This window comes from Ambystoma mexicanum, chromosome 12 (assembly GCF_040938575.1).
Source record: "Ambystoma mexicanum isolate Mex_15411 chromosome 12, UKY_AmexF1_1, whole genome shotgun sequence".
Classification (NCBI taxonomy): domain Eukaryota; kingdom Metazoa; phylum Chordata; class Amphibia; order Caudata; family Ambystomatidae; genus Ambystoma; species Ambystoma mexicanum.
In genome coordinates, this window is record NC_090936.1 from 707,000,814 (window position 1) to 707,028,789 (window position 27,976).

The following is a 27,976-nucleotide window of genomic DNA, read 5'->3' on the forward strand; positions in this document are numbered from 1 at the left end:
GTGTCGTGTATAAAAATCCCAAAAAAATACAAAATAACAAAAATTAAAAAAAAAGGCTCTTTTCAGAGCCGCCTTTCACAGCTAAAAAATAGAAGTGAAAATAAATGAAGCAGGGCCCTTTGTATTTTTTAGAAGTGCGCGGACAGTTTGCGAACATTTTAAAGATTGGGTTGCTACCCTATCACAAACATTGCAATTTTCTCTGGGAGGAAGTGGTGGCTCTGAAAAGAGCCTTTGGGAGGTGTTTGTATGTCAAAAATTATAAATGCTTAACACCTACTTCAAAATAGATGTTGTAATTCCAAAAAAGGTTGCAATGCATTTTGTACATTTCTCAGAAAAATCTGATTGCCACCATAAGTAAAATGGACTCCATCTCTGCGAAAAAAGTTTGTACTACGAAACAGAATATTTTCATTGTGAAAAGAAGACATGCCAGAATCTTTTAGAAAGGCTTAATTAACATTGCGCCTTGCTTTTTCCATTTGACCATTGGACCAAATGAAGAAGAACAAAGCCACATATGTCCATAACCTTCCCAAGTCCTTCTTTCATAGCAAATTGCAAAAAAATCCCAGTCACATGTCCTAAACTGTTCCCTCCACAATGAATTACAATTATCTCTGGATGTTGCTCTGTCTCCAATGTAGCACAGAGAGGTAGCAAGTCCAACCACTTCATTCCACGTATACCATCCAAGATCTACAGCTACTCCACAGCTTTCTGCATCCACCTTCAACCAATATATCCATGAATCTCCAAAAATCCATACAATCTTTTTCCTAAAACACACAGACATAGCCATCTGTTGTTCTCTCAGCAAACACAGTATATGAGAAACTCTCTTCTGGCACAACACACCCACTAAACTTTCCTGACCAATCCCTTTCAGTACTCATTCTCATTTGCATGACTTCTGAACCCAAAAATCCCCTGATGTAACTCCCGATGTCCGCGAACTACCGCCATGTCCGCGGACATATCGTAACATGAACAGCCCTTCTACCATTTCCACTTCACTCTCTCTGCCATTCCCTCATTGGATGTAGCTAAGAAGTCACATGACCATGCACCAATCACATTCAAGACCACTACATCTAACTGCATCATCATAGATCAGCACTGCAAATGTACTGTGAATCTCTCCGAGTACAAGTGTCATATCATTGGCAAGCACCATCTACCAGAAATACTGTACAAGTCTCCAAGATTTCTACTTGCAGCTCCATGCATATCCATATGCATGAACACAAACTTCAGGTATGCATATTTTCTGTACAGTAGATGAACACATTTTCAAACAGACTTTTACCTTGTGTAATCTGTAAAATGAATTTACTGTATTTTTTTTCAATTTACTAAAATCAACTATCACTTATAAACCTTTATACTATTTACTATCTTTATAGACACACACTCAAATCATGTTAAACTAACATTTTTTAAATGAAATATATAGACTACATATATTCAAACAAAATTGCACGCAAGCACAATCTATGTTTAAATCTTTAAAAAAAATACTTATACAATTTCATATTTTTTGTTTTTATTTATTTATTTACTTAATTACTTTAATTTAGACACGGCATTGAGGCGCTATTACCTAGAACAGCTTAGTTACAGAAATAGTGGTATTCACTAGTATATTATAAATTTCACAAGACATAGTAAAGATATTTTTTTTTGCTACAGTTAGTCATTCAATACAATTTGTTCATTAAGAACATATCATATGTCCTGAACTGATGCAATGTATCTTATGTAAATAAATTAGTTTAATGGTTTTGAAGAAGGCGCTGAGGATTTCAATTAAAAAAATCAATATCTAAATTAAAAACAGCGCTATATACAAACAAAATTACTAATTTGAACCTTTTACAATTGCAGTGAAGACCAGTCTCCTGAAAAGAAGCAGCCAAATTTGAAGAACAAAGAAGAACTAAGAAGTTACCTGTTAATTTAAGAAAAAAAGTAAGTAGAATATCACCATAATTTTTGTATTATTACTCAAACATACTGTAAAGGTAATATAAGCTATTTCTGTGCCTAAAAATAGAGATTGTGTAACATTTTGTCCAAAAATCTCCATGTCTTAAACAGTGATTTACAGCCAGAATGGCCACAAATTCCTATTTTTGGACACACAAATTACCCAACTGAACCGCTACAATGTTCATATTATAGAACAAACAACTGTTTTAATTGTATACATTAGATTTACCATTTGTACTTTTCCACACCACTAGCTTACTTTTTTTTGTCATCTGAACCCCAGTTTAGTAACACATAAATTCAAGAATACCTATCCCTACCAGTTGTAGTTCCCAATGCACAATCACACACCTTTACATACATCTTTATTATCTTACTTAAACACTCATGCACACAGCACACATACATTGCAGAACACCCCAACACATACCTTCTTTATTTTTTTCAACAGACCCTAAAGAATGCCTACCAAAAGTCAAGTCCGTAGAAAGCAACACAGAAGTAGAGCAAATGAAAATGAAAGTGTCCAATAAAAGCATCCATCTCTAGCAGAATTTGTAAAAAAAAGTTGAAACAAAACAGCTAATACAGTCATTTAGTGAAACACAAGAAGTTTCAAGCACAAAAACTTTGCCTCCTCTATCAAAATGTAAAACAAACCAAAAAACAATTAACAGAAAATCAGCTATCACTACAGATAAAACTATTTCTTTAAATTTTAATCTAGTGCAACGTAAGCATACCAAGAAAAGTATTTTAGCCAAAATGTACTGTCACAAATTCCTTCAAAATCTTATAAAAACAGGAGAGAAATCAGGTTCAATGCTTAAAATCTATTGTAGGAAATTAATCTTAGAAGTGTTGATGGACAGTGCAATTCTTCTCAAAAGAAAGTTATTTATTTTACTGTTAAACAAAATGAAACCACTAACAAAACTAATAACTAAATTACAAAAAAGACTTATCAATAAGTGAAATGTCAACCGAAAGAACTTCTTAAGTATCTGCAGAGGTGAATGGAATCAACTACGAGCACAGAACCATATTTTAATGAAGAAGCGTACAAACAAAAGCAAACAAATACAATTGCCATACATAGCAGTGGTCGAGGTTATGAAAAAGTGAATAATACCATAATGGAACAAGAAGTACTCCTTACAAAAATATGCCCTGAAAACTTAGAATTACCCCTCCATTAAACTGAATCAGAACGTTTAGTGTACAAATGGCCATGCACGTCAATGTGTAACATTCCCAAACAATGTTTCAAATCTTTATGCCAATTCCTCAATAAATATGTGAAAAGCAAAGACAAAATCAAAATTAAATTACTGAAAAATATGGATACCTGTCCAGTGCGCAAGTACAAAGGACTACAAGGACATTCATTGGCCTTCATTACAGGACCTACTTGTAAAACCACTTTCCATGATATCAAAAGGATAGCAACACATCATTCAACTATAAGAAATCTAGTCTATAAACTGTACTATGCTAAAAGTCCTGCTTTAGCACTAGCAAATTTAAATATCATCCTTCTACATGGTACAACGAAAAACCTACTTTAAGAAATTGACTATATCCAGAAAAAATATTTTGGAAGTGAAAGCCATTTACAGAATGAAATAGCTTTAAACCAATTAAGCAACAATTCTACACATGGCAACCTTTTGCTAAACTCATACAAAAAAGAAATACTAAAATTTAAAAGTACATCAGCTGAAGTACCAAACCATGTATGTGTATGTTGCCGTAGAACTTTTTATAAAAGTAACACAAAAACTGTAGACCTATCATACAAAATAGAAGACAATGAAGATTCTAAATGGTTTGAATTAGCTCTCTACCTTGTAGCAGAAAACAAATACGAAATAACTGACCCCTTAATACTTTGCAGTTACTGCACTACAAAACCTGACAACAACCAAAGTCCTTCACGTGCTATCACAAATAATTTGGAATTATACCTACTACCAAAACCCCTACAACTTAATTTACATGAGAGCATCATAAGTCAAACAGTACACCCATTTCATGCAATAATACGCATTCAACCAAAAACAGCAAAATTACCTCCTTCTGAATTGGTAAAAGGCATTCATGGAAAAGTAGTTTATTTACCATTAGATCTAAAAGAAAATGTGCATACTCTAGGAGTGCAACATCCAATGCAGCAATCTTTAATTATATTAGTAAATGGAGTACCTACAAAAGACAAAAAAATATGGCAACAGCTGGTAGATTTACATAAAGTTGGACAAGCCTTCCAATATCTTAAAGAGAATAATGAATATTACAAAGAAATTATTGAAGACAACTTGAAAGATACAACTGAAATAATTCAAGAAACACAAGAAGCTGGTCAATTTGAGCTAATAGATCCTGCTACAATATCAAATACTTTAGACCATTATACAATTCATCCTTTGCACTCTAATGACACCATAGAAGATGTACTGGAAACGTACCAAATGCGTCAAACAAAAGGATCGCCAATCAGCATATGGGAAAAAAGTATAGAAGCACGTGCTTTTCCTCTACTCTTTCCTACTGGTAAAGGAGGAAGGTATGATGATAGACCTATTCAAATATCAGCTTCAGAATACCGCTCATTACGGATGTATTCTGAAGATCCCAGATTTAGACAAAATGTGGAATACATATTCCACCTACTCTTTGAAAGTGAACTAGCAATTTTATGTTATGGAGTTGCACACATATTAAAATCAGGATCACATTTTCAAAATATGACAGCTACACAATTATTAGAAAAAGTGCAACAAAAGGATGAGGTTTTACAATCAAATATTACAAATCTATTAGCAAATATGCGTGGTACTAAAGAATACTGGTTTCGACGTCATGGAGATGTACGTTGTATGATCAGAAACCTTGGCCCACCCACTTGGTTTGTTACATTAAGTTGTGCAGAATATGCATGGGAAGATTTACATGAATTCCTACGCGCATCAAATAAAAACAAAAAAAACATAGATATACTAACACCTGGAGAACTTTGTTCTTTGGATCCTGTTAATGTTTCAAGATATTTTCACCATCGCTTCATTGCTATGCTACATTTTATTTGTAATAAAACTGTTCCTCCCCTTGGAGAAGTGCAACACTTCTTTTGGAGAAAAGAATACCAAGCCAGAGGAGCACCACATATCCACATGCTTTTATGGATTAAAGATGCTCCTAAATTTGGTCAAGACAGTGATGCCACTGTTTTACAGTTTATTGAAAAATATGTCACTTTTGAAATTCCATCAGAAGCCACAAATAGTGATCTTCATGCACAAATTTTACAATTTCAAAGACACAAATGTGGAAAATGTTGTCGTTGCAAAGACAAAAACAAAGGGAAATACTACACCAAATGCCGATTTGGTTTCCCTAGACCAGTTACAAATACAGGTCAAGTGAACAACCTCATGTCTTCAGTTAGACATAGTGTTAACGGTAAGTCACCTAAAAATACATATTACATAAAAAGAAAAGAAGAAGAAAAATATATCAATGATTATAATTCAATCATTGCCCACTTATGGAATGCAAACATAGATGTGCAGTACATTGCAGACAATTCTACTGCAGTTGCACGATATGTCACAGCATACTTAACTAAAGCAGAAAAGACAGAGCTCCAAGACCTCTGGAATGACCTGTCATCAGATAAAACAGTGTCTCAGAAATTATACAGCATGGGCATAAAAATGCTCACCCATAGAGAATGTGGATGATATGAAGCAGCTGATTGTATAACTGGTACTGCATTGTATGGTAAATCTGAAAATATAGTATGGCTAAGTCTTGGTCCAGCTAAATCTAGAAAAAGAGTTCTAAAATCACATGAAGATATAGAAACAATAGCCAAACGTGATCCCAACAGCCAAGACATTTAAAAAAAATATTTATTGGACACATACTACCCAAACACAAGTAATACTTTGGAAAACATGTGTCTATACCACATAGCCCAAAACTACACATACAAAAATAATATGAAACCTGATGAAAAAAAAGGTAAATATAGAGTGGCAAACTGTGAAGGCAGCTTAGTTAAACTCACTAAACCAAATTTAATTTATCATATCAAATTGTCATTAAAGACTCCTCAACATAAATAAGTATATTACATGTCCCTGCTACAACTCTTCAAACCATGGAGAAAAGAAGAACACATACTAGATAACTATGACTCATATGAGGATGCTTTCAAAGCAAATGAAAGCACTATAACTGATGTAAACCTTACACAGTACAAAACAATGTTGCACAATGAACAGCAACATGAAGAAGAACTCCAGGCCCAACTAGATAAGGACACTCCTGACAGTAGTCAACCTTCTGTAACAGGAAGCCAAGAACCACTGGGAGAACCACTAATAATAAATGAGGCAGAATTAGCTATGATAGAAGTAGAAAACACCATGTGTCAGTATGAAGATAAAGAAGACTTAACTATACTACAATCAAAAGTAAACAATGAGCAATTTAGCATTTTTCAAGAAGTAACAAAACAAATTGCACATGGTGTAAAACATGAAAATAAAGAATGTTCCTGCCATAATTATAAACCTATACTACTGTACGTCAGTGGTGAAGCTGGTTCTGGCAAAACATTCCTAATCAAAATCATTAGTAAGTTCCTTCAACAATTGACAAACAACAAACTGTCAGCTGTTGTCACTGCCCCCACAGGTTTAGCTGCCTACAACATAGGTGGTGTTACATTACACCGATTACTACTATTACCAGTAGAACACCAGAATAAATTAGACTATTACAAACTTTCTGCAGAAGCTGCAATGGAACTACGCAGAGTATTGAAACAAATGAAAATGCTACTAATAGATGAAGTGAGCATGGTCTCCAACCTGATGTTAGCTTTGATTCACCTCAGATTACGAGAAGTACTCAAAACAGACTATGAAGAGCTCTTTGCAGGAAAACACATTATTGTTTTTGTAGATCTGCTTCAATTAACACCAGTAAAAGGTGAGCCTATTTTTAAAACATTAGGACACAAACTCTGCCGTAAAACTGTTGACAGCATTGGAAATGTAAAGCTTTGGCAACATTTCCAATACAGAGAATTAACAGAAAACATGCGGCAATCTGCAGATCTCATTTATGCCAACATTTTAAAAAGTAACAAAGTTGGTATACTTTCTAAAGAAGCAGAAGCAATATTGAAAACCCGGCACATTAATGCACTTTATGGCGATAATGCATGTGCTACAGATGTTATGGAACAATTAGCCCACAAAAATGTCAATTGTATGGCCTTAATGCCAACTCTTGCAAGCTGTTTCTAATTCAATGAAATCATGCTAAGTAAAGAAATGAAACCAATAATGGAAATTAGCGCCACAGACAAACTAGATGTACATGGTATGACACTACCCATGTGTGACCAATCCAGAACAAGACTAAATAGTTTAGAAAAATCAATCTCAAACACAGCAGGCTTAGAAAAGATATTACAATTATCCTTAAATTGCAGAGTAATGCTTAAACGTAACCTTGTCGTGGACTACGGACTAGTTAATGGAGCACTGGGTACAGTTGTTGGCTTTAAAACATACCCACGCGACAACAAAATTCAGTTTGTCAATATACTCTTTGACAAACTTTCAGAAGTAAAAATGATAGGACGCTCAGCAGCTAGATTCCTTCTCTTCAAAGATATGTATGTACGCAGAGAACAATTTTCTCTAACTCTTGCATACGCAGTCACGATTCATAAATCACAAGGTCTTACCCCAGATAAAGCAATGCTAGATATTTGGTAACACAGTCTTTAAAGAAGGCATGAGCTATGTAGCACTATCACGCTTACGTACACTTGACGGTCTATTTCTAATCAACTTTGATGCAAGTAAAATAAACGCTGATATTCCTTGCATTTTAGAATACAATAGACTTTGCTCACTATACACCCCCCACCTAAACACATATTCTGTTCCACAAAAAGTAAAACGTTATAAAAGAAAAATAAATCAAACAGAAATGCAACAGGATGTCACTGCAAATCCTCCAAAGAGAGTAAAAGAAACTAATACTTCATCAAGTACCACAAGCAAAAAAGAATCAATTACGGAAAGTAAACCAAGTACTTCTTTAAAGAAGGAAGACAAACTCCATAAATAGCAGTTAGATACAGAACTATCTGGACCATTTAAGTTCTCAAATATAGTTGGTGCAAGTTGCTACGCAAATGTAGCAATGAATATTCTATTTCATTTACCACCAATTGTTGACAACATTTACTTACACAGTACAGACCCATTGTGTTTGCAAATGTTAGTACTTCACAGAAATGCAGCAAACAATCCTGACAACACGTATAGTGTTTTTGGTATAAGACAACAATTGGACTACTGTGCTGGAATGGTGAAATTCACTATAAATTCACAGGAAGATCCACAAGAATTTCTAATGTACTTATTACAAGTACTGGAAAACAAATTATACCTATAAATGAAATCTTTCAGATTTCATACATGTGGAAACATACATGCACTCTCTGCAACAATGTGACACACAAGGAAATCCCCAATGAACGCTTCATATATATGTCAATACCAAATTGTGAATCCATTCCATTTCAGCGACTTGTACAAAATGCAAACCATGGTAGATTATGCTCTACCTGCAATTCAGATAATCGCTCCACGTTAGTAATACAAACACATAGTAAATACATAATACTAATGCTCCTACGTTACAATGCAGATGGTACCAACAACAACTGCAAGCTGACTGGATTCACACATGGTCAAATATCACTTGGCAAGAAAACCTTCACAACAATAGGTATAATCTACAACGCAGGAGCCACAACCAATTCAGGGCACTACACTGCACATATAAAAAAGAAATGTTGATGGTTTGAATGTAATGATAGTCCCATTACTCTAAAGCAGAGATTACCAGGAAATCTTACAAACGCTTATTTGATGTTCTTAAAACCAAAATTTGATAACTAAACTGTATTTAAACCCTAAGTAAACTTGTGTTAAAAAAATATAAACTGTTAGAATACTCCAAAAGCTATCTAACTGCTCAACAATTCTACAACAACTAATCAGATAAATGAATACCACTAAATTAGACCAAAAAATACACAGTTAGAATACGCCAATTGGTATCTAACTGTGCCAAAATTTAACAATATCCAAATAGAGAAATCAATACCACTAAAATATATCAAAACAATAGACAATTAGAATACGCCAATTGGTATCTAGCTGCTCCAAAATTTTATAATATCAAAACAAATAAATAATATGTTACTGCTCCAAAAAAATACAACAAGCCAAAGTATTAAGCATTAGCCAGAAACAACAAGTGAACACTGAAAATAAACAAACAAATAAACTGAAGCATAACAGAAAAAGTTTTTTTTTTAATCCAACATGGATTTTTTTTTTCTCCCACATACCCAATGATTTTAGCAACAAATACAGAAACTGAGCAAATTGCACAGTACTCTGATTTGTAATCTACTAAATATGAGGGTCCAAAAACAAAAAAAAGTATATTGATTTTACAATGTAATAAGTCATTACAAAATACTAATACTAACATGCTATTTTCTTTTATCACAGAAATTAACAAGAAAAACATGGACTCCCATTACTAGACCAAACAGTAAGTATATAATAATAAGGAGAACCATAGTAGCATATCACATCCATAGTATCTAATACCTTTGTTCCTTATACATTTGTTTTTCACCCAAAGTTATAAGCAAATATGAATGTGATAAGCTGCGGTGGTTGTTGCCAGGGCATAGAGTCTTGGGTGCATGGCCAAATGGCCATGCACCCAAGACTCTATGCCCTGGCAACAACCACCGCAGAATATCACATCTATTGAGTCAAACATTTCAACTATGGTCTACGGAAACTTTTAATGTCCGTGGACATTATGAGTGTTCTTAGAACACTTTCAACTTGCCCGCGAACAATACAGACAGCATTTTCAGGACACCCCCTACCAACATTTCAGAACAACGCGATAGTTCTTAGAACACTTTCAACTTGACAACGAACAATACGGACAGTGTCCTCAGGACACCCCCATTTTGTTTATTTGCAAACATTTCAGGACACTGGGAAAGTTCTTAGAACACATTCAACTTGCCAGCGAACAATACGGACTACGCCTTCAGGACACCCCATACGAACATTCCAGGACACCGCGTGTGTTCTTAGAAACGTCTTCAGAACACCCCCATTTTGTTTATTTGCGAACATTTCAGGACACCGCGAGTGTTCTTAGAACACATTCAACTTGACAACGAACAATACGGACAGTGTCCTCAGAACACCCCCATTTCGTTTATTTGCGAACATTTCAGGACACCATGAGTGTTCTAAGAACACATTCAACTTGACAGAGGACAATACGGAGAGCTTCCTCAGGACACCCCCATTTTGTTTATTTGTGAACATTTCAGGCCACTGCGAGTGTTCTTAGAACACATTCAACTTGCCAGCGAACAATACGGACTACGCCTTCAGGACTCCCCCATTTTGTTTATTTGCAAACTTTTCAGGACACCACAAGTGTTCTTAGAGGCATCTTCAGAACACCACCATCTTGTTTATTTGCGAACATTTCAGGACACCGCGAGTATTCTTAGAACACATTCAACTTGACAGAGAACAATACGGACAGCGTCCTCAGGACACCCCATTTTGTTTATTTGCGAACATTTCAGGACACCGCAAGTGTTCTTAGAACACATTCAACTTGCCAGCCACAACCCCCCCATTCATATTTGCGAACATTTCAGGACACAGCAAGTGTTCGACAACGTCTTCAGAACACCTCCATTTTGTGTATTTGCAAACATTTCAGGACACTGGGAGTGTTCTTAGAACACATTCAACTTGCCAGCGAACAATACGGACTACGCCTTCAGGACACCCCCTACGAACATTCCAGGACACCGCGAGTGTTCTTAGAAACGTCTTCAGAACACCCCCATTTTGTTTATTTGCGAACATTTCAGGACACCGCGAGTGTTCTTAGAACACATTCAACTTGACAACGAACAATACGGACAGTGTCCTCAGAACACCCCCATTTTGTTTATTTGCGAACATTTCAGGACACCATGAGTGTTCTAAGAACACATTCAACTTGACAGAGGACAATACGGAGAGCTTCCTCAGGACACCCCCATTTTGTTTATTTGCGAACATTTCAGGACACTGTGAGTGTTCTTAGAACACATTCAACTTGCCAGCGAACAATACGGACTACGCCTTCAGGACACCCCCTACGAACATTTCAGGACACCGGGAGTGTTCTTAGAAACGTCTTCAGAACACCCCCATTTTGTTTATTTGCGAACATTTCAGGACACCGCGAGTGTTCTTGGAACATATTCAACTTGACAGAGAACAATACGGACAGCGTCCTCAGGACACCCCCATTGTGTTTATTTGCAAACTTTTCAGGACACCACGAGTGTTCTTAGAGGCATCTTCAGAACACCACCATCTTGTTTATTTGCGAACATTTCAGGACACCGCAAGTATTCTTAGAAAACATTCAACTTGACAGAGAACAATACGGACAGCGTCCTCAGGACACCCCATTTTGTTTATTTGCGAACATTTCAGGACACCGCAAGTGTTCTTAGAACACATTCAACTTGCCAGCCACAACCCCCCCATTCATATTTGCGAACATTTCAGGACACAGCAAGTGTTCGACAACGTCTTCAGAACACCTCCATTTTGTGTATTTGCGAACATTTCAGGACACCGCGATTGTTCTTAGAACACATTCAACTTGACAACGAACAATACGGACAGCGTCCTCAGGACACCCCATTTTGTTTATTTGCGAACATTTCAGGACGCCGCAAGTGTTCTTAGAACAGTTTCAGCTTGCTTGCGAACAAAACGGACACATATTGAGTCCTCAGAACACCCCCCATTCAGTTTATTTATAACATTTCAGAACACCTGTGATATCCGCAGACAAATCTAACACAAAAAGAACGTCTAACACATAAAAAAACACAACTTTCATCCTATCTCATACACTCCCACCCTCCCCAAACACTCCTACACACCAACACACTCTACTAAATACAAATTTTGAACAAAGTTTCACTGCGCTGTCCGCGGACGTCTGCAAATCCAAAATGGCGGGCGCTACCGAAAATCTGACGCGATTCACGCTCCACGTCATCCAATCAGCAAACACGTTGCATGTCCATGGACATCACGCAAACCAATGGACCAATCGGGACACTGTCCGCGGACCGAACAGGGAAGTGTGTCCGCAAAGCGGACACAGATACCACTATTTTTTTTACCTACATTTTGGTCATTTTTATAAAAAAACTACTGGACGGATCTTAACCAAATTTGCAAAAGCACGCTTTCGGGACTAAGCCACTGCTCCTGGTCCAAATTTGGTGAAAATCCGTCAAGCGGTTTCGGCTGTAGACACGAGCAAAATCTTTTTCCCATTCAGTCTATGGGAAAAAAAAAGTTTTGGGACCCCCCCTATAACTTTGCCCCCCCTGGACGAATCCTCACCAAACTTTGCAAAATAATTCAGAGTCACCCAAATACTTTTTTTTCAAAGTTTGGTGAGGATTCGTCCAGGGAGAGCGAAGTTATAAGCTGCCCAAAAAGTGCTCTTCCTATGGAAACACCAACTTAACCGTGGCCATATATATATGTATATTCAATGAAAAAACTTTGTTAAAGGGACGTTATGGTTAAGTTGCGCTACTAAAAACCTATGAAATTCAGTGAAAAAACTTTGTTAAAGGGACGTTATGGTAAAGTTGCGCTACTATAAACCTATGAAATTCAGTGAAAAAACTTTGTCAAAGGAACGTTATGGTTCCAAGTAAAACCGAAAAACCCTTGAAATTCGCCAGTTATGGTAAGCTAAGCAACCATAACTCGCGCCACCACCGTGCACTGCTAAGACTAACACCCAGGACATCAAAGATGACATCACAAATGTCATTGATGACATCACTGATGACATCACATGTGTATGTACTTTTCATGAAATATGTGTACAAGGGATTCTTATTATAATGTTGCGAAAGAAGTGTCAAGGATCATTGCAATAAATATCATACCCTAATTAGTGCATTGAACGATGAATTGATATAAATAGCATTCTATTATGGGGTTCTATCTAGTATACTAAGCTACTGATACAGAAACATAACATAGTGTGCAGTGTACAAGATGAAGGTATAATATTTGTAATGTTAATATGTTGAATAATGAAATGATAATTGTTTTCTTAATAGATTTTTGTGTACTGTGAAATATGTAATACGTAGCTAATAAAACATTACTATAGACAAAACACAAAGACACAAGAACAACTACCAATATGGGTATATACAGGGAAAGTGAAGTTAGCAAAAAAGCACAAGTAGTAGCAGAAACAATTCATAACTTAACTGATTATTTTCATGCAAATAAATGATTGCTCTGTTTCAAAGCTGCTATTCACCCTATGTATATGTATCACTTGATGTGATTGGACCCACAGGGAAAGTACAGCCATAAAAAAAAACAACAGAACTATCAGAAAGTGCTCATAAGTCTATTGATTATCTTTATGCACAAAAAGGATTGCTGTCTTTCAAGATTGTGTCTTCCCGTATGTATATGTTTCATATGATGTGACTGGACTTTAACAGAATTACTGTAAGAACCTACATGAAGGATACGTCTACAAATAAAATAAAATGTTTAGTTTCTGACTGTTACTGAAGAAAACCATGTGGCCTAGATATGTCAGCAAAAGAAAAAAGAGTGAGCCAGACATGTGATGTCATCAGTGATGTCATCAATGACATTTGTGATGTCATCTTTGATGTCCTGGGTGTTAGTCTTAGCAGTGCACGGTGGTGGCGCGAGTTATGGTTGCTTAGCTTACCATAACTGGCGAATTTCAAGGGTTTTTCGGTTTTACTTGGAACCATAACGTTCCTTTGACAACGTTTTTTCACTGAATTTCATAGGTTTTTAGTAGCGCAACTTTACCATAACGTCCCTTAAACAAAGTTTTTTCACTGAATTTCATAGGTTTTTAGTAGCGCAACTTAATCATAGCGTCCCTTTAACAAAGTTTTTTCATTGAATTTCATAGGTTTTTATTAGTGCAAGTTAACCATAACGTCCCTGTAACATTTTTTTGTAATAAATTTTAAAGGTTTTTATTAGTACAACGTGACCATAACATCCTTTTCAATAGATGAAGACCACTAACATCTTATGTCCTCAAAGTGGGAATGCTGGGTGGTAAAAAAAACAAAAAGATTTTCCTTCCTACGCCGGGACGCCTGCGGCGTCTCGGTGTAGGAATGAAAATCTTTTACCAAGATGGCCACCATGGAAAGGGAAGGCGGGGTGTATAAAGAACACAACGGCGCATGATCGGGGTTGGGGGGGCACAGGGGAGACACATGGGCATGAGAGGGAACAGGGTACAAACGGAGCATGAGCAGGGGTTGGGGGGAAAGGAAGGAAACACAGGGCATGAGCGGTGGTGGGGGAACACGAGAGAGACACGGGGCATGAGCAGCGGGTGGGGAGGAACATGAGGGAGACATGGGGTATGAGCAGGGGGTGGGGAGGAACACGAGGGAGACACAGAGCATGAGCGGGGGGGTACAGGGCACATACGGGACATGAGCGGGGGTGGGGAGGAAAGGAGAGAGACAAGGGGCATGAGCAGGGGGTGGGGGGAACACGAGGGAGACACGGAGCATGAGCGGGGGGCGGGGGGTAACACGAGGGAAACACGGGGCATGAGCCAGGGGTGGGGGGAACACGAGGGAGACACGGGGCATGAGCGGGGGGTGGGGGGCAACAGGAGACAGACACGGGGCATGAACAGGGGGTGGGGTCAACAGGAGAGAGACACGGGGCATGAGCGGGGGGTGGGGAGAACAGGAGACAGACACGGGGCATGAGCAGGGGATGGGGGAACAGGAGACAGATACGGGGCATGAGCGGAGGTGGGGAGAACAGGAGACAGACACGGGGACTGAGCGGGGGTGGGGGCAACAGGAGACAGACACAGGGCATGAGCGGGGGGTGTGGGGGGCAACAGGAGAGAGACACGGGGCATGAGCGTGGAGTGGGGGAATGCAGGAGACAGACACGGGGCATGGGTGGGGGCAACAGGAGACAGACACGGGGCATGAGCAGGGGGTGGGGGGAACAGGAGACAGACACGGGGCATGAGCGGGGGGTGGGGGGAACAGAAGACAGACACGGGGCATGAGCGGGGGAGTCAGGGGCAACAAGAAAGTGACATGGGGCATGAGCGTGGGGTGGGGGTATAGGAGACAGACACGGGGCATGAGCGGGGGGTGGAGGGCAACAGGAGAGAGACACGGGACATGAGCGGGTGAGGGGAACCGGAGACAGACACGGGGCATGAGCGGGGGTCAACAGGAGACAGACACAGAGCATGAGCGGGCAGTGGGGGGTACAGGAGACAGACACAGGGCATGAGCAGGGGGTGGGGGGAACAACAGAGACAGACATGGAGCAGGAGCGGGAGATGGAGGGCAACAGGAGACAGACACGGGCAGGAGCGGGGGGCAACAGGAGACAGACACGGGGCATGAGCGGGAGGTGAGGGGCAACAGGAGACAGACACAGGGCATGAGCAGGGGGTGGGGGGCAACAGGAGATAGACACGGGGCATGAGCGGGGGGCAACAGGAGACAGACACGGGGCATGAGCGGGGGGTGAGGGGCAACAGGAAACAGACACGGGGCATGAGCGGGGGTTGGGGGGAACAGGAGACAGACACGGGGCATGAGCGAGGGGTGGGGGGAACAGGAGACAGACACGGGGCATGAGCGGGGGTGGGGGGAACAACAGACACAGGCATGAGCCGGGGGTGGGGAGAACAGACATGGGGCATGGACGGGGCGGTGGGGGGTCAACAGGAGACAGACACGGGGCATGAGCGGGGGGTGGAAGGAACAGGAAAAAGACACGGGGTATGAGCAGGGGGTGGGGAGAACAGGAGACAAACACAGGGCATGAGCGGGGGGGGTGGGGGGCAACAGGAGAGAGACATGGGGCACGATCGGGGGGTGGGGGGTACAGGAGACAGACACAGGGCATGAGCAGGGGGTGGGGGGCAACAGAAGAGAGACACAGGGCATCAGCGGGGGTGGGAGGAACAGGAGACAGACACGGGGCATGAGCGGGGGGTGGGGAGAACAGGAGACAGACACGGGGCATGAGCGAGGGGGTGGGGGGCAACAGGAGACAGACACGGGGCATGAGCGGGGGTGTGGAGGGCAACAGGAGAGAGACACGGGCATGAGCGTGGAGTGGGGGGTACAGGAGACAGACACGGGGCATGGGTGGGAGCAAGAGGAGACAGACACGGAGCATGAGCGGGGGGTGGGGAGTACAGGAGACAGACACGGGGCATGAGCGGGGGGTGGGGGGCAACAGGAGACAGACACAGGGCATGAGCGGGGGTGGGAGGAACAGGAGACAGACACGGGGCATGAGCGGGGGGTGGGGAGAACAGGAGACAGACACGGGGCATGAGCGAGGGGGTGGGGGGCAACAAGAGACAGACACGGGGCATGAGCAGGGGTGTGGGGGGCAACAGGAGAGAGACACGGGGCATGAGCGGGGGGTGGGGGAACAGGAGAAGACAGACACGGGGCATGAGCGAGGGGTGGGGGGAACAGGAGACAGACTAGGGGCATGAGCGGGGGGTGGGGAGAACAGACACGGGACATAAGCGGGGCGGTGGGGGGCAACAGGAGACAGACACGGGGCATGAGCGGGGGTGGGAGGAACAGGAAAAAGACACGGGGCATGAGCAGGGGGTGGGGAGAACAGGAGACAAACACGGGGCATGAGCGCGGGGTGGGGGGCAACAAGAGAGAGACACGTGGCATGAGCGTGTGGGGGGAGCAGGAGACAGACACGGGGCATGAGCGGGTGGGGGGAACAGGAGACAGACACGGGGCATTAGCGGGAGGGGTGGGGGGCAACAGGAGATAGACACGGGGCATGAGCGGGGGATGTGGGGAACAGGACACAGACATGGGGCATGAGCGGGGTGTGGAGAGAACAGGAGACAGTCACGGGGCATGAGCAGGGGGAACAGAAGACAGACACGGGGCATGAGCGGGGGGTGGGTGAAGGGGAGAGAGACACACGGGGCGTGAGTGGGGGTGGGGGGGGTGGGAGGGAGAAAGACACAAGGGGCAAGAGCGGGGGTGGGTGGGAACTAGAAAGACACAAGGGGCAAGAGCGGGGGTGGGCGGGAGGGAGAAGAGGGAAAGAGACACTGGGCAAGAGCGGGGGTGGGCGGGAGGGGGAAGAGGTTAAGAGACACGGGGCAAGAGCGGGGGTGGGCGGGAGGGGGAAAGAGACACGGGGCAAGAGCGGGGGTGGGTGGGAGGGAGGGGAAAGAGACACGGGGCAAGAGCGGGGGTGGGCGGGAGGGGGAAAGAGACACGGGGCAAGAGCGGGGGTGGGCGGGAGGGGGAAAGAGACACGGGGCAAGAGCGGGGGGGGGGGCAGGAGGTGGAAAGAGTGGGGGTTGGAGGGAGGGGGAATGACACGGGGCAAGAGCGGGGGTGGGCGGGAGCTGGGAAAGACACGGGGCAAGAGCAGGGGTGGGTGGGAGGGGGGAAAGACACGGGACAAGAGCGAGGGTGGACGGGAGGGGGGAAAGACACGGGGCAAGAGCGGGGGTGGGCGGGGGGGGGGAAAGACAAGACACGGGGCAAGAGCGGGGGTGGTGGGAGGGGAGTAAGACACAGGGCAAGAGCAGGGGTGGGCGGGAGGGGGGAAAGAAACGGGGCAAGAGCAGGGGTGGGCAGGAGGGGGAAAGAGACACGGGGCAAGATCGCGGGTGGGCGGGAAGACGAAAGAGACACTGGGCAAGAGCGGGGGTGGGCGGGAGGGGGAAAGAGACACGGGGCAAGAGTGGGGGTGGGCGGGAGTCGGAAAGAGACACGGGGCAAGAGCGGGGCAAGAGCGAGGGTGGGCGGGAGGGGGAAAGAGCAGTGGTGGGTGGGAGGGGGCAAGAGTGGGGGTGGGCGGGAGGATGAAACACACGCGGGGCAAGAGCGGGGGTGGGCGGAAGGTTTGAAACACACGCGGTGCAAGAGCGGGGGGTGGGCGGGAGGGGGGAAAGACAGGGGGCAAGAGCGGGGGTGGGCGGGAGGGGGGAAAGACACTGGGCAAGAGCAGGGGTGGGCGGGAGGGGGGAAAGACACGGGGCAAGAGCGGGGGTGGGTGGGAGGGGAGAAAGACACGGGGCAAGAGCGGGGGTGGGCGGGAGCGGGGAAAGACACGGGGCAAGAGCGGGGGTGGGCGGGAGGGTTGGAAAGACACGGGGCAAGAGCGGGGGTGGGCGGGAGGGGGGAAAGACACGGGGCAAGAGCAGGGGTGGGCGGGAGGGGGAAAGAGACACGGGGCAAGAGCGGGGGCGGGCGGGAGGGGGAAAGAGACACGGGGCAAGAGCGGGGGTGGGCGGGAGGGGGAAAGAGACACGGGGCAAGAGCAGGGGTGGGCGGGAGGCGGAAAGATACACGGGGCAAGAGCGGGGCAAGAGCAGGGGTGGGCGGGAGGGGGAAAGACAAGACACGGGGCAAGAGCGGGGGTGGGTGGGAGGGGGGAAAGACACGGGGCAAGAGCAGGGGTGGGCGGGAGGGGGGAAAGACACGGGGCAAGAGCAGGGGTGGGCAGGAGGGGGAAAGAGACACGGGGCAAGAGCAGGGGTGGGCGGGAGGGGGAAAGAGACACTGGGCAAGAGCGGGGGTGGGCGGGAGGGGGAAAGAGACACGGGGCAAGAGTGGGGGTGGGCGGGAGGCGGAAAGAGACACGGGGCAAGAGCGGGGCAAGAGCGAGGGTGGGCGGGAGGGGGAAAGAGCAGTGGTGGGTGGGAGGGGGCAAGAGTGGGGGTGGGCGGGAGGATGAAACACACGCGGGGAAAGAGCGGGGGTGGGTGGAAGGTTTGAAACACACGCGGTGCAAGAGCGGGGGGTGGGCGGGAGGTCGGAAAGACAGGGGGCAAGAGCGGGGGTGGGCGGGAGGGGGGAAAGACACGGGGCAAGAGCAGGGGTGGGCGGGAGGGGGGAAAGACACGGGGCAAGAGCCGGGGTGGGTGGGAGGGGAGAAAGACATGGGGCAAGAGCGGGGGTGGGCGGGAGCGGGGAAAGACACGGGGCAAGAGCGGGGGTGGGCGGGAGGGGGAAAGACACGGGGCAAGAGCGGGGGTGGGCGGGAGGGGGGAAAGACACTGGGCAAGAGCGGGGGTGGGCGGGAGGGGGAAAGAGACACGGGTCAAGAGCGGGGGCGGGCGGGAGGGGGAAAGAGACACGGGGCAAGAGCGGGGGTGGGCGGGAGGGGGAAAGAGACACGGGGCAAGAGCAGGGGTGGGCGGGAGGCGGAAAGATACACGGGGCAAGAGCGGGGCAAGAGTAGGGGTGGGCGGGAGGGGGAAAGAGCGGTGGTGGGCGGGAGGGGGCAAGCGCGGGGGTGGGCGGGAGGGTGAAACACATGCAGGGCAAGAGTAGGGGTGGGCGGAAGGGTGAAACACACGCGGGGCAAGAGCGGGGGTGGGTGGGAGTTTGAAACACACGCGGGGCAAGATCGTGGGTGGGTGGGAGATTTAAAGACACTGGGCAAGAGCGGGGGTGTGGGGCAAGAGCGGGGGTGGGCATGAGGGGGAAAGAGACACGGGGCAAGAGCGGGGGTGGGCGGGAGAGGGAAAGAGACACGGGGCAAGAGCGGGGGTGGCGGGAGGTGGAAAGAGACATGGGGCAAGACCGGGGGTTGGCAGGAGGGGGAAAGAGACATGGGGCAAGAGCAGGGGTGGGAGGGAGGGGGAAAGAGACGGGGCAAGAGCAGGGGTGGGAGGGGGGGGAAAGACACGGGGCAAGAGCGGGGGTGGGTGGGAGGGGGCAAGAGCGGGGGTGGGCGGGAGGGGGAAAGACATGGGGCAAGAGCGGGGGTGGGCGGGAGGGGGAAAGACACGGGGCAAGAGTGGGGGTGGGCGGGAGGGGGAAAGACACGGGGCAAGAGCGGGGGTGCGGTGCAAGAGCGGGGGTGGGGGAGAGGGTGAAAGACACGCGGGGCAAGAGCGGGGGTGGGCGGGAGGGTGAAAGACACGCGGGGCAAGAGCGGGGGTGGGCGGGAGGGTGAAACACGCGGGGCAAGTGCGGTGGTGGGCGGGAGGGTGAAACACGTGGGGCAAGAGCGGGGGTGGGCGGGAGGGGGAAAGACACGGGGCAAGAGAGGGGGGGCGGGAGGGGGAAAGAGACACGGGGCAAGAGCAGGGGTGGGCGGGAGGGGGAAAGAGACATGGGGCAAGAGCGGGGGTGGCCGGGAGGGGGAAAGAGACACAGGGCAAGAGAATGGTGGTGGGCGGGAGGGGGAAAGAGACACGGGGCAAGAGCGGGGGTGGGCGGGAGGGGGAAAGAGACACAGGGCAAGAGTGGGGTGGGCGGGAGGGGGAAAGAGACATGGGGCAAGAGCGGGGATGGGCGGGAGGGGGAAAGAGGGGGAGAGACATGTGGGGCATGAGCGGGGGGGAGGGAGAGAGACACACGGGGCATGAGTGGGGGGTGGGGTTAAGGAGAGAGAGACACATGGGGCATGAGCGGGGGGTGGGTGGGAGAGACAAACGGGGCATGAGCGGGGGTGGGCGGCAGGTGGGGAGAGACACACGGACATGAGCGGGGGGTGGTAGAGACACACGGGGGTGGTAGAGACATGCGGGGCAAGAGCGGGGGGTGGCCGGTTGGGAGAGATGAGCGGGGCACGAGCGGGGCATGAGCGGGGGGTGGGCGGGAGGGAGAAAGACACACAGCATTCGTGTGCAGGCAGCAGATCCCGCTCCTCGGCCCTCCGCTGGCCACCGTGTGCCGATGGCGTGAGCGGGGGGCTGGAGGAAAAGGGAAGACACTTAGCATGAGTGGGGGGGTGTGGGAGGAACAGGAGACAGACACGGGCATGAGCGGAGGTGGTGGACTTACTGTGCAGGAGGGATACCAAGCCTCTCATGCGAGGAACAAAGATGGCGGGCATTTCTGAAGCCAGACGCACTGCACGCTTCCACGCATCCAATGAGAGAGCACGTCAGATGTCCGCGGACATCACGCAAGCTGCTTGCCCAATCACCGTCCTGTCCGCGGAGCGAACAGGGAAGTGTGTCCGCGAAGCGAACACATATATCACTAATTTTTTTGTCATTTTTTTAAAAACTACTGGACGGATTTACACCAAATAAAGCAAAGCACGCTTTCGGGACCAAGCCGCCGCTCCTGCTTCTAATTTGGTGTAAATCCGTCCAGCGGTTTGGGCTGTAGGCGTGAGCAAAGTTTTTTCCCATTATGTCTATGGGGAAAAAAAAAGTTTTGGGACCCCCCCTATAACTTTGCCCCCCCTGGACGAATCCTCACCAAACTTTGCAGAACAAATCAGAGTGACTGAACTACTTTTTTTGCAAAGTTTGGTGAGGATCTGTCCAGGGAGAGCGAAGTTATAAGCCACCCAAAAAGTGCTCTTCCTATGGAAACAGCAACTTAACCATAACTACATGGCCACTACCGTGGCCATGTAATATATATGTTTCCAATAGATCCCAGTATACAAAAATGTTTGGGTGAGTTAGTGACCTTTTTCATCTATTTCTCTTTTTTCTTCATCTTATTTCATTTCTTTGTGACTACGTATGGATTCGAATTTCACCAGGTGTAACACACTTTAACAGTTTAAGGGTGAGGGTAAGGGCTTTATGACACTTACATTAAGTTATCATGTTCCATGTTGGTTAAATTTTGGTCACTATTACGACAAGGATTTGGCCTTTGTAAATCATGTGTACCTCATCACCCAGGCATGGATGGCCTCTCATGGTCTATGCCTGAATGATGACAAGACTGAACTCCTCATCTTAGGCACTACACCTAACCTCAACAAATTGGGCCAAAACTATTCCTCTTTTGTCATAGACAATAACATCATTACCGTAGCTAAGGAGGTCACAACCTTAGGATTTTATTTAGACTCTACACTCAAATTCAAAAAACAAGTCAATGCCATGGCCTCCGCTAAATCGTATACCTGTAAACTCATTAGAGCATCTAAACCATTCCTCTCACCAAACAACTGCTTAACTATAACCAGAGCATTGATCCTATCCAAGTTGGATAATTGCAATGCGCTTTACATAGGCAGCAATAAATACATTACAAACAAAATTCAAATCCTACAGAACAATGCCTTAAGAGCAGCCCTAAGCCTCCCGAGGAAAACACGCATCTCAGAGACGAGAAAATCGTATAACTGGCACTCTACAAAAGACAAAATCTTCCTTAAATCGGTCTCCTTGACCCATAAATGCTTACACCAAGCGGACCCACAGTATTAAATAACAAGATTTACCAGACCGACTTCCTGCCACCCCCCTAGAAGGGCTAACTCAAATCTCCCCACCGTCCCAAGATTCAAACGCACTTTGGCTGGAGGGAATAGCTTTCCTGTTAAAGCAGCACAATTTTGGAATTCCTTACCACCACCACTAAGGGAAGACCTTCCCTACCCACAATTCAGATCCAATACCATCCGCTGGATCAAGGAACACGATACCCAATAAGATATTTAACCACATCCACTGCGCCACCCATTGTAAATTGTGTATAAATCCCATATCTTCTCATTTTTATGCTTAGATTTATCTATAAATTGTAAATTATGTATATTCACTTGTTAATTATACTTTGTTGTCTTGACCCAAATGTCCGATGCTCCCAACACTGTAACCCATACAGGATCCATCTACTGTGTATTCTGTAACCTAAGCTGTATACTCCTCTTGTTGCTTGCGCCCTGCTACCCACGGGTGAGGTGCGCCTTACAAATAATAAAAACAAAAAAACAAACAAACTATTTTGCTATGTGGTGCTTGGAGATGGCAATGCGCTAGGATTCACTTGAAGTAGTGTAATCTGATTAATTGGCTTTGTTGTTGTGACAGGAAGTTTTTGAAAACCGTTCAAAGTGCTAATTGACTTTATCAGATCTTTTCCTTATCTCCCCTGCCTCTCAAACCCGACTACAATGGACTGTTATAATTGGTATGTTATTTTATATTCTATCTTATAACTCATGTCTATTGTTGTTTTTGAATGTCACATACTTATTATATGTCTGATATCAATTCAACAGCCTTGAGAACGACCATCAGGTCGAAACACGTGTCAGCTGTATCAATTAAACAGAATCAACCTATATAAACATAATTTTTGGACAATTTTGTATACATTTGTGTCTGTTTCTAACATTGGGTCTATGCGCAAAAGCAGCACCAGTTGTAACGTTTTGTCTTGGTCTTGCTATTTTGACATCGTTGTTTTACATGTAACGTTTGAGTAATAGTTGTTCCTGCACCTGCAACATTGGTGATCAGAGAACAGTTGCAAAATAGGCATATATTACTTCACGCTCTTGTGAGCCAAACATCCAACCCGCACAGCGCATGTTAACCAATTACTCCACCAAATGGTGATGCTGGTAGACACCATTTAACTCTATGGCTGTATAAAGGTAACTGATGACTCTGTCACTGTGGAGGCCATTCTGCTGTCAGGGACCTTGTACTTAGTTGATATTTCTACATCTCGATTTGTTCTCATTTAAACCCAACGCTAAAATTGCTACCAATACAACAGGAGTATATTTTTGGATCTAGGAGTGAGGTCTGTTCTCCACATTGTCATTGGGACTAGGCTGGCCATACCCACACAGAACATTACACAATGGGCCTGATCCATGGATTTTTTTGCACGTTGCAAAGCGACTTTTCACTGGTGCAAAGCGACTTTGCACTGCCAACAAACACCCTGTTTCATGGAACAGTTCAAACTGTCTTTTTGCCGTGCAAAGTCACTATGCACTGCAAAAACACACTTTACACTTCTCCGCCCAAATTCATGGCCTAGTTTCTGTTATCATGAGCCAACTCAAGTTATTCAATAAATCGATTTGATTTATTCAACATGAGTCATAAAAGCTGCAACATGAAAATATGAAATACACAAAAGACAACATCACTAAAATATCATCATACAAGTTTTAAAGTCTAAAATGTACAGATTAAAAATACATCTAATTACTGTCACCTTATCCCAATCACTGTCTCATATACCAGATTATTAACATCCAATGCAAGGTAAAGCCTTACATTCATAATATAGCCAACACATGTAAGGAGGAGCTGTGGCAAGTGTGTAGAATCCCTGGCTTTTTTGGATTTTTATTAGTAATACAACAATTCAGGTAATTATATCTGAGAAAGGGTGGCCTGTTAAGCAGGCCCCCTTTCAGCAAACTCCATGTCAAAAGCATTGTGTACCTTTGGGCCCTGCTAAACCAGTATCCTGTTCTGAAGTGCCTGCACTCTAGTGGCACGGAGCAGGTTCATAGGCGACAGGTTCCTTCTTGGCAGCTACGGTGACAGCCAAGCCACTTCAACACAGGGGCTAAATTGAACATATGATCCTCTTTTTTCAAACTGCATAATTATGAGAGTTACTAACCTGGAGGCAGTTGTAAACTTTAAATATAAGCCATACCTGAGTTTAAGGTATGTTGTCTAGTTTTTATACTAATTACTAAAGCCACATCACATTGACATCATGTTGATGCCAGCCCTGTGAGGTCAGCCATGAACAGGCTTTGTGTATTCTGGCTGTTTTGCTGGACCCAGTGGGAACTGCTTCTACTTTGATCCTTTGTGAGGGCAGGTATCACCTTTCTCCAGCAAGACAGCGCTTCAGCAGGAACTGCCCTGGAAACAGAAATCATATTAGAGACTCTTCATGAAAGGACTACTCTCACACCAGGGTGTTGCACACCAAAGGGCCTATGATGCTGCGTACAAGGAAAGGGGAAGGGGGATTTTAGACACTGTGAACACTGCATAGTTGGAGGAGGGTTCCACCATCTCGTTTCTCTCTGTGCCTTTCTTTCCTTCCTTGGGTATGATGTCAGATGGCAAACACCAGTTGTCTCAAGGACAGAATTGGACCCCTTAAAGCAGGCTTGCTTTTGCCCAGTCACATATGAACTTTTGTATATAAATAAAGGGGTTCCCCAAGCCTTATTTGATTTATCCCTTGGCTTCAACCCTTCATAAAGAATGTGTTTGACACTTCTGGGAGAGCAGTCCTTTCCAATATCCACCAATTTTGGGGTGAAGGTAGACGATCCAAGGCAGAGACTACCATTGCTCCTTAAATTCCCCAGGGCATATTGGGGTGTCCTGCTGCTGGAGCAAGACCTGCCATTCTGCTACCTGAACCGGTACCCAGGACCTCAGTAATGTTGTGACAGACCCCTGAAGTTGTGTGCAAGCCTCTACTGTGTTTGGGAGAACCAGAACAAGGGTATCTCATGTCCCTGAGCACGTGGATTCTGACTCATAGCAATCTGAGAGCCAGGTCACCCTCGATCCCTGTGTCTTTCTCCATCAAAAGGCTTTTGTCACATTTCAAGTCTGTTCAAGAATAATGGACCACCAGTACGGTTTTGGCTTGCACACCACCATTAAGCCTCATCCGCACTGTTGAATTGCCAAGAACAGAGAAAAGGTGTTATTGACTACCAACTGCCCCATGGACCAACGTTTCACTGTATTGACTGGCTAGGTCCCTTTTTCAATTCCTTTTCCCCACAAAACCATATCCTTCTATGAATATTGTTGTTATTGATTGCCTTTCACCACTTTTCCATGCATCTGTCTGTCTTTTCATAGTCTGTGTTCTTTCCACACAGGTAGGTTTTTGTAGTGTATTTTATTTAGTTTTTTGTGTGCATATGGTGTGTTTAATTAAACAATATGGGACTCATTATGAGTTTGGCGGTGTGGCCAAAAATGGTGTTAATGCAGTGGCAATGGAGTTACCACTGCAATACCGCTGCATAACTGCAACGCCAAACTATGGCTTTGGAGGTAAGATGATGGAAAAACTCCAGCAAAATTAAGGAGGGAATGCTGCCACCTTAGTGCCAAAAAGCACCCATTTCGGTTGAATAGCTAGTGGTAATTCTGCAGAAATACTCATGTAGTCCTATGGACTCCATAAATGGGAACTAGCACTTGTTATCTGGCGGTAATTCTGTTGGACCAAATGACGGTAATGGTAAATCCATTTGGTAGTATCTTGGTGGATTTACCAACGATATACCGCCAAACCTACAATGATGCCCTATATATTTTATACAACCTTGATTGGACATTCCTTTATTATTGACTGTTGAACTATTTTGATTTTTTGGTTGCTACTGTTTCACACTCATACCACTCTTGAGAGTGTATATTTCCCTCTGCCAACATCCCACAAAAGGAGAAGGAGATATATCTCTTGACTGTGCCTGTTTCAACTTTATGATTGGGATCACTACAGTTTTGTAGAAGTGTGACCCCTGACTAGGGAGTTTAACTACTACTCATCCTTGTACACCTTTGGGGCAGAAGTAATTTAATCACAGCAGCTTTGTGTTTTATTGCTGCTGTCCTATGGCAAACATAGGATCAAATACAAATTAACACTACATTCCTTCACCCAGATGCACGCAATACATAATGTACGCCTTGACATGTGCTCCCTACCAAACCCTCAGTCAACTGTGGCTACCCATGCCCCATACTTACCTCAATAGACATTATGGATAGATAGGTCTGGCTCCTGGCACCAAGAAACTGGTTTGCTGCAACTTCACATCTTCCCCTTCCTTCTGCTTTTACCTCTACTCGTCTTAGACATTTTAAAATATAAACTGTAATAAGCACAGGTCTTTATTTCGATGGGATTAATGATCAAAGGGCTCAAATATTGAACATGATTTTTTTTTTAAGTTCTTCATATGCTCCCACATAGTCAACATTAAGCCTTGCAACCTATACTCTCCACCTAATGTATTATTTGTTTCACAATTGAACACATGTTGTCTGCAATGGCATAATACAACAACATGCACTTACATGTGTAATGAGAGAGGTAAGCATATCCGTTAAGTTTCTTGATTTGTTATTTCACCAGGCAATTTGATAATATAGGGCCAGTCCCCAAAAGATGTATTGATTAACCTGGACATATAATTCAGATCTACTAACATTTAATTATAACCGTGTTTGTTATAATTAAATTGGGAACATAATGAGGCATCTCTTGTTAAGAAGTTATTTTGGAGATTTCCCCTGTGAGTTGAGTGCCTGTTTCCTAACAACATCTGCAGTGGAAGTATTTTGATATGGCAAAATCAATGTTTGGGTTTCATTAATAAATCATGTACTGCACTTTTCTGATTCATAATCTTGAGTATTATTTATAGAGAGCCAGGCTACTGCTACCGTGTAAAATAAACTGTACATTTTAGAAACAACAATCAACTAATGCACATGCTCTAGAAAAGGATCCACTCACATGCAAATGATTATTTAACTAAATGGGTTATATAATGATTCAAAGATACTATTACTATGATCAGTTTTCTTTCTGTTTGATAGACGCAGTTTCATCATTGTATTAATAATAATTATATTCTTAAATATGCAATTAACCTTTAAATTAATGCACAAGGAATGCTAATTTGAACAGAAGTTTCTCAATTCATAGCGGAGTTTGTCCTTGAGAAAGGAACAGAGTTTGCAAACGGAGGCGATCACTCATTCGTTTATGTAATCCTTTCAACAGCAAGGACAGTATCAATCAAACACCTACATTTCAAATAAAAAAACATGTTAGTAGGTTTTTTAACATGGACATTTCATGTAAAAAAGTCTGAAACCTATTTCGCAAGTCTCTGATCCTACTCACACCAATCCTTCCAGTGTCTTTGCTGGTTTCATCAAATATGAAATGTTTCCCTTCTTGTGAATTTCAAAGGGGGTGTTTGGTGTA